The following is a 9,635-nucleotide window of genomic DNA, read 5'->3' as shown; positions in this document are numbered from 1 at the left end:
TGCACAATATGTCCAGTCTGAGACAGATAGCTCTCAGTCTTCTAAGCTTAAAACAGAGCAGACAGGGGGATCTTTACTACTGCAGAATCCCTATTGGTTGCATGTGGAAGACAGCCAGTATGGACACTGTATTTAATGATGATTACACCAGAAGTAGACCAAGGCAACTGCGGAGTAGGTTTATCCAGTATTTGAATTCAACAAGGCCAGGATTTTACATCTAGGAAATGTCTGTTCACAGTTTCCATGGCATTTTTATTTCAATTAAGCCAGAATGAGATTCTAGTCTCCTTGGCTGTGTAAAGTAATCTGAAGCCAAAATATGTGGCTTAGAGGCAGCAATTGAAATCAAAGGGAAATTCAGAAAAATGTGTCATTATGATATTGACCATCTCTAGATGACTAAAGAAAATAGCATCTAAAAGAGAAGCATCATATATTTTACTTTCAGACTAGAGTCTCCTACAAATAAATGGCAAAAAACCCCTGTTGGAAATAAAGACAATCAGACTGTGTGAAAGCAAGAATGTTCCAGGTTCTCCCTTATAAGGAATTTCCCTACAAAGAATATAACTAGCACACATAATTTTTTAAAAGCTCACTTGTAATAATATATTTTTTTATTTAGTAGATGAAATTAAACTAGGAATGAGATAGGGATATTTCACTTCATGAGGGGAGGGGACTTTCTGGATTATATTCTGGAACTGGATTCTTAATAAACAAAATCATTATTAAATAACTATTTATTCAGTCAGCTAAAATGGTTATCCTGCAGTAGTGCCTCAGTTCTGTATTATCAGATAGATAGAATAAATGGATAGAAGCTCATTCTCTGACACTGGACTTCCTTTTTCAGATTCACCATAATGCACAAATCTTTAATTGTAGTAGAGGCAGTAGAGGATCCTTTGTGGCAATTTAGCTTTAAAGCAATTAAGTTCTTAATGACACTGTAACATAAATTTTCCCTATCACTTGCAGCTTAGCTGAGAGGGCCAAATGTTGCCTTTGGGCACATTATTGTAAGGTACATAGACGAATGAACTTCATTTGGTATTTGAAGTTATAAATTCTCATTCAAATACAGAAGAGCTATAGCTGACTTTGAAGATGTTATCTAAAATATATCTCAGCTTAGGTCATAATGTATGAAACCATAATCCTTCTTAAATGAATTTTTCATCTCACCAAATACATAGTACTTTTCATTAACAATGCTTTCCAAAGGACATCCATCTGGGTAAACTGAGGCATGCACTGACAAATTCATTGACCTAAGGTCATGCTGTGAGGAATGAAATCCCTTCTCTCAATCTTCACTTCTGGACTCTGGCAAGAAGGCATCTTCTCCAGATCCAAAACCAGATATGATCATTTATCTATCCTACGAACTACAATAGAAGTCAGTGATACTAAAGCTACCTTTAAAAAAGATTTCTCAGAAACTGCATAGTCATGGCAATAAGGAGCAGGACATACAGTGATATTGGGAATGAATTACCAGTTTTACAGAAATTATGGACAAAAAGGTATCATTTTCTTCACTGTAGGTTACAAAGTAATACAAAGAAGAAATGGGATCCATCTGAGAAACATGGAACAAAGCACACTAGACAACCAGTTGCTGATTCATCAAAGAGGACTTCAAACTCATTTTAGAGGGCATTATAGATAAAAGCCCCTGAGTAAGTGGAATTAGAAGCAACATATAAATAAGTAAGCCCTCAGACTGAGTTGGTCAAAAATCTGAGAAAACCCAGCAAGAATATTTTGCCAAAAGCAATGTTTATCTGTACAAACACAAAGGCTTCTTCCTTGAAAGTTCTCCTCAGGACTCTCACTTACTCAGTGATGGTAAGAGCTGAAATACCTGAAGATACCTGAAATGCATGACATGAGATAAAATAAGAAAAAGATGTCAGGCTATATTACAGTGCAACCTTTTGGGAAATAAAGACCCTCTAAGTCAAATATTTGAAAACTCTGTGGGAAAGAACATAAAGGAAAAGAATATTTTTTCTAATATTGGGTTATTTTTAATTATCACAAAATGTAGTCCAAGAGACTATGTAGGGTATCCTCCTCTGTTCTGTTGCGAGTCAAAAGACAAAAAAGAGCATGGCAAGCCTCAGGATGAAGAAAGCACTCATAGGGTTGGACTTCACATCGCTGAGGCAGTTCTTAAAATCTAACCTGAGCAACAGCAAAAACCTCACAGATCCCCCTGGAGTAGAGAGAGAGAAATACAGTGGAAAAATGCTGCTAAATTGTTACAGGATTGTTGTCACAGCAATGACGGACCAAGGGTAAAGTGAGGCATGATTTACAGGGAGTAGTATTCTTATTAGATCAAGTTATATTGTTGGGAAAGCCAAACTAAATTCCAGGTACACAAGCTCTTCTTCACATGACCCAAAAGCTTGTCAAAACTCTTCTAGTTAAATCTTTTCATTTCATTAAGATTGTTACATCATCTGCCTTCAAGTTTGCTTCACAGTCAAACTGTTAACCGATGTGTCAAAGAGCCAGGAACGCACAGGGTATTCAGACAGCAGCAGACATCTGTCCTTTCATCAGATTCATGCCGCTGAACACTGCAGTAAATAGTACCAGAATTTTTATAAGTCTGTACAGTAGAAATAAAATTTACACAAATTAGAACCCTTGTAAATTAATGCTCCTTACTGCTAAAGAACAAAGCAAGCAAGCAAGCAGACTAAGTCTTTTACTCCTTTCACACTCACATATTCCTCTGCCTCACACGAGATGACCAACACATGTTGAAGGTATCATCTTAGAAACAGAAGTTCCAGAGAACTGCTACTGACACATTTTATTTTGTACCTAGATTTTTACTTTACACTATACAGCTTTACTTTAAGCTTTACTTTACTTAAGCTTTACTAGAGTTTTACTTTAAGCTATGTATAAGCTCTTTGTTAAACTTTTACATTTGCATCACTGCAACATTTAATATAAAAGTACATAAGCATAAACTTTATGTGATTACTCTAACCTGCCATAGTAAGCCTTCTGTCAAAAGTCTCAACTAAAACAATCCCAGGACTTCTACACCCTTCTGAATTTAACAAGCAATCACATCTTTGTTCCCCAGTGAACTCAGAACTGCATTACCCTGAGTAAAAAACAGATCATTACATGTATAATCTCACACCTAATTCACTTAGTTATGCAAGCTGCAAATCTTCTAATTCATGCCCCTCAGGAGATCTGATTCTCTCTCGCTCACAATACTGTGCTGCCATCCAACTTCACGTATCCAGGAGAGCCTTGTATCTTCAATTAGCTGGAAAGAAATGTTTGATGGTCAAAAGCTTGCTTTCTTAAAGCTTGTGTAAAACTGAAAGAAGATGCTCCCAAGCATGGAATCCTTGTAACTGTATACACAACTCTGACAATAATAATGATTTTAGCAAGAAGATAGCATACACAGAAATAACTCTAAATTGGGAATCTGCGTTATATTCAACTACAAACTAGCACTGACCAAAATTTGTAAAAGATGCCACACCATGCTCCCAAGACTAAACACAAGGAAAGTACATTAGCCAACCACAAGCCTTAGAAGTTAATGTTTTGACTATTCAAAATCTTGGCTGCCTATTCAATTTCTCAAACCTTGAGACTCAACCAAGGCATATTATTAGGCAGGTATGTTAACAGGAGATCAATCTCTTCCAGGTAGTGCTTGCACTGGAACTATGCTGAGAACAGTTTTCTTTAATGTTTACAAGCTTCCTTCTGTCCCTTTTGGAATAAACTAAATTAAAATCCTGGGTAGGACAGATGAATGAGTAGCACATCCAGCAGAGGAAAAGATAATAAGCATTCCCCAGCCTGAGGCTGGCACTAGCAGAAGCTGGCACAGGCTCTTATGAACCACCAGGGATAATAACTGGATGGACAAAGCAGTGATGCAGCAAGTTCCAGACATTAGAGAGAAAAAGAGATGTGCCATCACTTCTTCCTGCTGAATCGGGCCACTTCAGAGAATAGGGTTCCAGACTTATTTGGCCATAAAGAGAAAGCAAGAGGGGTTCTTTAACCAATTTATTACGGCACTGGTTTAGCAAATGGGAGAGTCCTGTGCTCTTGTCTCCTTTTGTCCATGACTGTTTTTGTCTTTTGTTCAATAACTACTTAAAATACATACACAGTCTAAAGATCGGGGCTCAGGTGCTCTCCCTGCCTCCCTCCCTCACTCCCAAGGAACCTCCTGTTGCCTCACCTACAGAACCATATACTTGCTGTTTCTCCAACAGAGGACTGGTGGGGGTTTTTGCAGATTGCCCTAACCTTGTTGTGACAGGAATGAACATTGGCATTGAGAACTGATTTTAACGTTGTTGCGTGGGCAATCCCCACGCAAAGGAGAGGGGGCCTGGCTGCCTCTGGAACTCAGGGAGAAATTGGCCATGTCTCCTACATCCCGGAGGAGTGCTCCAGGAAATAGATTATTCTTTGGCAAGGGAGGGAGACATGATAACGCATGACAGCAGATGCTGGCATGGAGCTGGGCCCAGCAAAGGCATTCAGAGAGTGCTTTCCTGAGCACCCACACTAGACACACACTGGTACACAGCCCTGGCCAGGCTTAGGCAAGAAAGAGCTGCTAAATTTGAGGCCCTGACTAACATGGAGATGGTTTGAGGCCCACAAGAAGGACGAATGTTGTATGGTGGGGATGCTTAGGCGGCCCAGGGGTGAGTCTGCCTATCTGAGCCCCTCAAAACAAGGGAGCATTAAATCTCACTGATCAGAAACGGTGAGCTGATGGTAGTCACTAATCTCCACTTCAGCACCTACACATCAGGAATAGGATCATCTGACCTAACATAGATTTCTGAGCCATTTGAGCCAGGTTCTTCTTTAAGGTTCATGGTAAGAAAGAAGAAATACCCATGGGTGATTTATCTGATCTGCTAAGGATGACTGAAAAGCACCTGTTTTTTTATGCTGATTATAAAAGGAGCCTGTGGTGAGCAGCTCACATATATGCATCGACATTTACTAAACTGATACTGTGTGGGCACTTAGATGAGCATGGTTCACCTTTTTTAAAACAAGGACTGTGGTGCTGCATTTTGCATAATGTTCCACCACTCAAGTGGGACACTTAAAAAAGCTCAAAGAAGACCCGGATCAGGCCATCCAGGGTGACTCAAGCACTGTGCTGCCTGCTTGCTAGTCTCACATGGGAATACAGTCCCAGCGACTCAGAGCGGATGTCTGTGTGGAAGTTTGAGGAAGCTTTCAGAAAAAAAATGGCCAACAGGAAGGTGACCATGACACCCATATAGGATAGGAACCATTTTTGGGTGTCACAGGAACACTTGATGGTTTGAGAGCCTTCTGCTGGCACACACTCATTAGGTGCCTGTTGGAGGCACCCACAGCAGTGTGCTTTCCCAGGTGGACTCAGAACTGAATCATGTCAGCATTTGGAAAGGATCTTCAGTTTTATTTTCCCCAAAAGGAACTGAGGTCATGTGCACAACCACTGCTGTAGGAAACCAATCACATGTAGTAAACGGAGAGGGTTTTCTTCAAAACTGCACTATTTACCTGAATTGCTAATTTAGACTTAGACAAGGAGGAGCATGTTTCAAAGGTAGCAAGAGTGATATTCAAACTAAAAGACACCTGAGAATATATTTTTATTTCTCATATTGACTCTGTGAAATCAGAAGTTTATTGAAGCAGTTATTGGGTGAGGTTATGTTATGCAGCAGCTCAGAACAGACTATCCTAAATATTCCTTTAAATATATGGAGGTTTGGATTATGCTTTAATCCAAGACTTGAGTCAGTTCTTAGGTGATCCAAACTATACCACTGTTAACTTCACTAGCAGCTTCCAATTGTTAAATATCTTAAATTATTAACAGAGAACCCATAGAGGTTAAAAAGATAGATTTACCTTTCCAGGATCACTCCTGAAACACAGAACGTTGTCCACAATTCAGGCGAAGTTGGTTTTCTAGGCTCTGATCCAAATCTATGAGAGAATGCTACCAGGACTCCAATAAGGCAACCAATTTCCTCAACTCAACTAGGATGTTACAGGCACAGAAAATATTTCATATACCAACAAACTATTAAAGTGTAAAGATTAAAATACATAGATTTTACAAGATGAAGGACAGTTTTATAGACATTATTCTAGCAGCAGCTAGGTGAGCTAGGTCAGACCAGGATTTTTAATCCTGCAATACATGAGGAATTTTAAGGAGCAAGGAACCAAACAGTACTGAAGATGACTCACTTGTATATAAATAAAGAATACCAGAACTAGTCCACCTCTGTGCTCCATGAAAAGTTAATTCACATTAAAAAGAAATACATAGTTTAAAAAATAATAAATCTTACAGAAAAAATCAAGAGAATCAACCACAGACTGGAAAATCAGCATTTCTGGAATTGCTCTTCAGAATGAACTTCCAACTAAGGCAACATAGACATTTTATTTGGATATCTAATAGATGCTTATGTAAATATTCTGAGTAATTTTAGGGGAATTAAACAACTATGAACCTTCTTCATAATATACACTGTGTAGATTCTTTTCTTATCCTTATTTTAGATGAGTCCCCAATTCATTTCACTCTATCAGGTTAACAACCTGAAAAATCTAGACAGTACTGAGAACCTGATACAGGGAAAATATCTGAGACACTAAGTTCATTGTCATCAAAAATATAAAGGCTGCTAACTGGGTGAAATCCTTGAACAAAGCACTGACCATGTCAACAGTGGGGATAGGGTGAACTGAAAAGAGTTTGAGAGGAAATTATCACTGTTGGGGCTAACAGCTACCAATTCACTGTGCTTAGCAGGGAAAAAGTAAGCACTATATGGGATAAAATGCTGAGGCACAGAAATTTATCTTGACAGCCGTGCAGATGCCCAAGTGAAGGAGCCTCCTCCTGCTTGTGTGGAAGGGTGAGGTGTTATTCAGTCCTAGGTAAAGAAATGATTATATTGTTTGTTTTGTTCCCTGTCACGTTGCAGCGAGTGAGCTTCCCCAGGATGCTGGAGGAAGCCAAGTGCTCTCCCAAAGGCAGCATTATTCATATTCCATCCTTGATCCACCTTACTCCTCAGCAAATTTTAGTCACCTCACATATGCAAACAGTGAAGCTGGGGGGAATGAGCTTCAGCCAGTCCCACATGGGTTTCCACAGCCCCTGTCCTCTTCCATGCTGACCTGGCTTCGCTGCCAGCTGTAGGCAAACTGACTCAGAAGTACTATATGCTGTAATTACACTCCCTACTGTCAAGACACACACAGAGTTTGGGAAGAACCTTTCATTTGCATTGCTATGGTAAATGTAACATTGCTCCCGGAGGAGGTTAGCTCAGGTTGGTAAGTCACTTGTTGCTCTTACACTTGATACTCCAGTAACCTCCTCCACACCCTTTCGGGCAACAAGCCCCGGCCCTTTGAGGTCATTGCCAATCTGCCCTTTCTTTTCTGAAAACTTCCTTTATATTGGGGCTGCAATTCCTGCTTACTCAGGTTCTTGCAGAGAACTCAGCCTCTACTTTCAAGCTGTTGCTCAAAACCTCTAGTGTCTTCCTGGCAAGCTAGGGCTTGCAGAGGAATTTAGAACTATGCCTGAGTCCCATGAATCCCAGGTGACGGGAAGCCCTCTTTGGTACCACCTTGTATTCAACACAGTCATACTTTGTGTGACAGGAATATGGCACGCCTTCAGTGGCTTCAGAGAAACAGCAAGCTGGTGAGGGATCTGGCACATCCTTCCACAAGTACTCCCTAATGAGGAATAGTCTGGTTGGCCAAGCAAATCCTCCTCACTGTCTCTAGAAAACTTAGATATATGCCTCTTCATTAGATTCAACCTCTGCAGACATTACATTAGCACATGAAGGTTATCTCTCCAAGCTGCTAAATAAACTAGGAAAGAAACTTCAAGGTAGCACATTAATGTATCGTGAGCAGATGCTAAAGGACTTGTAAAGCTTACAGTGAAACAGGAACTTCTGCTGCTGAGATGCAATACTTGACTGGAGAGATTCAGCAAGATACAGCTCTGTCCACAGTATCAGTTAAGTGTAAAACCTACCCCACAGTCATCCAAACGTGAATGCTGCTCCCCTTGTTTACAAACAAGCACAGCCTCTGGTCCAACTCAACCAAGCTACCAAACTTTCTGTGAGGGAAAACCCAAGTGCAGCTGGCATATCAGCACAGGACCGCTTTCTGGATGGGATAGGCACAGATTTTAAGTGTCATACTCCAACAGATCTTCCCAACACCCAAGAGAGCTTCAGCCCCCAACACTCACACCCGACAGATCTTCAGTCAGGTTTTCCCAGAGTGGTTTAGCTGTCTAGGCTAGTAAACTATACAGGCTCACAGAACATATAGGTACGATCTTCCACTCTGGCAAAATACAGCACAGCTTTGTCCCAGGGTATCTAGCATTCCCCCAGGAACCCTTCTGAGAGTTAGCGTGTACTAGGGACCTTTCCCAGCAAGCAGCCTGAATTTGGCCCCTTGTTTGGAGGGGAGTTTCACACAATCACAGAATAGTTGAGGTTGGCAGGGACCTCTGGAGATTTTCCAGTTCAACCCCTGGTTGAGTGCAGTGTCAGCTGCAGCAAGTTGTTCAGTGTTGTGTCCAGTTGGGTTTTGAGTGTCTCCAGTGATGGAGACTCCATCACCTCTCCAGGCAACCTGTTCCAGTGTTCAACCACCTGCACTACAGAAAAGTTCTCTCTTACCTTTAAGGAGAATTTCCTGTGTTTCAGTTACTGGCCATTGCCTCTTCTTTTGTCACTGGGCACCGCTGGGAAGAGTCTGGTTCCATCTTCTTTATTCCCTTCACATCAGGTATTTATAAACACTGAGATCCCCCTTGAGCCATCTCTTATCCAGACTAAACAAGAGCTCTTTCAACCTCTCATCATACGGTGGATGCTTCATCTCCATGGTCCTTCACTGACCTCAATCCAGTACATCTATGAAAGTTTATCTGTATGGAAGCAATCTCAGCCACTGCAGTTGGGCTCAAAAGAGACTACTGTCCCTGCCCTAATTTACTATTACAAATACAGCCCTTGAGCCTAAGCAACAGTCAACTGAGACAACATAGAATAGAAAATACAGATTTCAGATCTTGTTGTGCTCCAAGTATATGCTAAGGAGGAGTTTCCATCAGTGGTACTGACCTAGACAGTTCATGCTGCCCAAGGACAAAGATCCAAGTCTATCAAGACATGATCATGCAACATACAGATGGAGATCAATACTCTCCAAGTAAATATATCTTTCTTTTACATATCTTTCATTATATAGTTCATTTTTGAAAGAAAACGCCAAAGCAAAGAGCTTTATTTTATTGTTGTCCCTTACAGGAATTCAAATTCCATTATTCACACGCAAATTAAAAATATATAAGCAATCTCGCTTTGTTAAAATTTGGTATTTCTGTATTAGCAGGCTGTCCTGTCCTACCACAGCACTAAGAAAATACTGCTCTCTGCTAAATTGCTGTATTAGGTGTAAACATAAAAATGGAAATGAATACACTTCCACTAAAGGTCCTTTTCCAAACAGGATGAGAGGTCTGAAATAATGCAAAAGCA

The sequence above is a fragment of the Athene noctua genome, chromosome 1 (genome assembly GCF_965140245.1).
Source record: "Athene noctua chromosome 1, bAthNoc1.hap1.1, whole genome shotgun sequence".
Taxonomy (NCBI): Eukaryota; Metazoa; Chordata; class Aves; order Strigiformes; family Strigidae; genus Athene; species Athene noctua.
Note: the sequence above shows the minus strand (reverse complement) of the source record.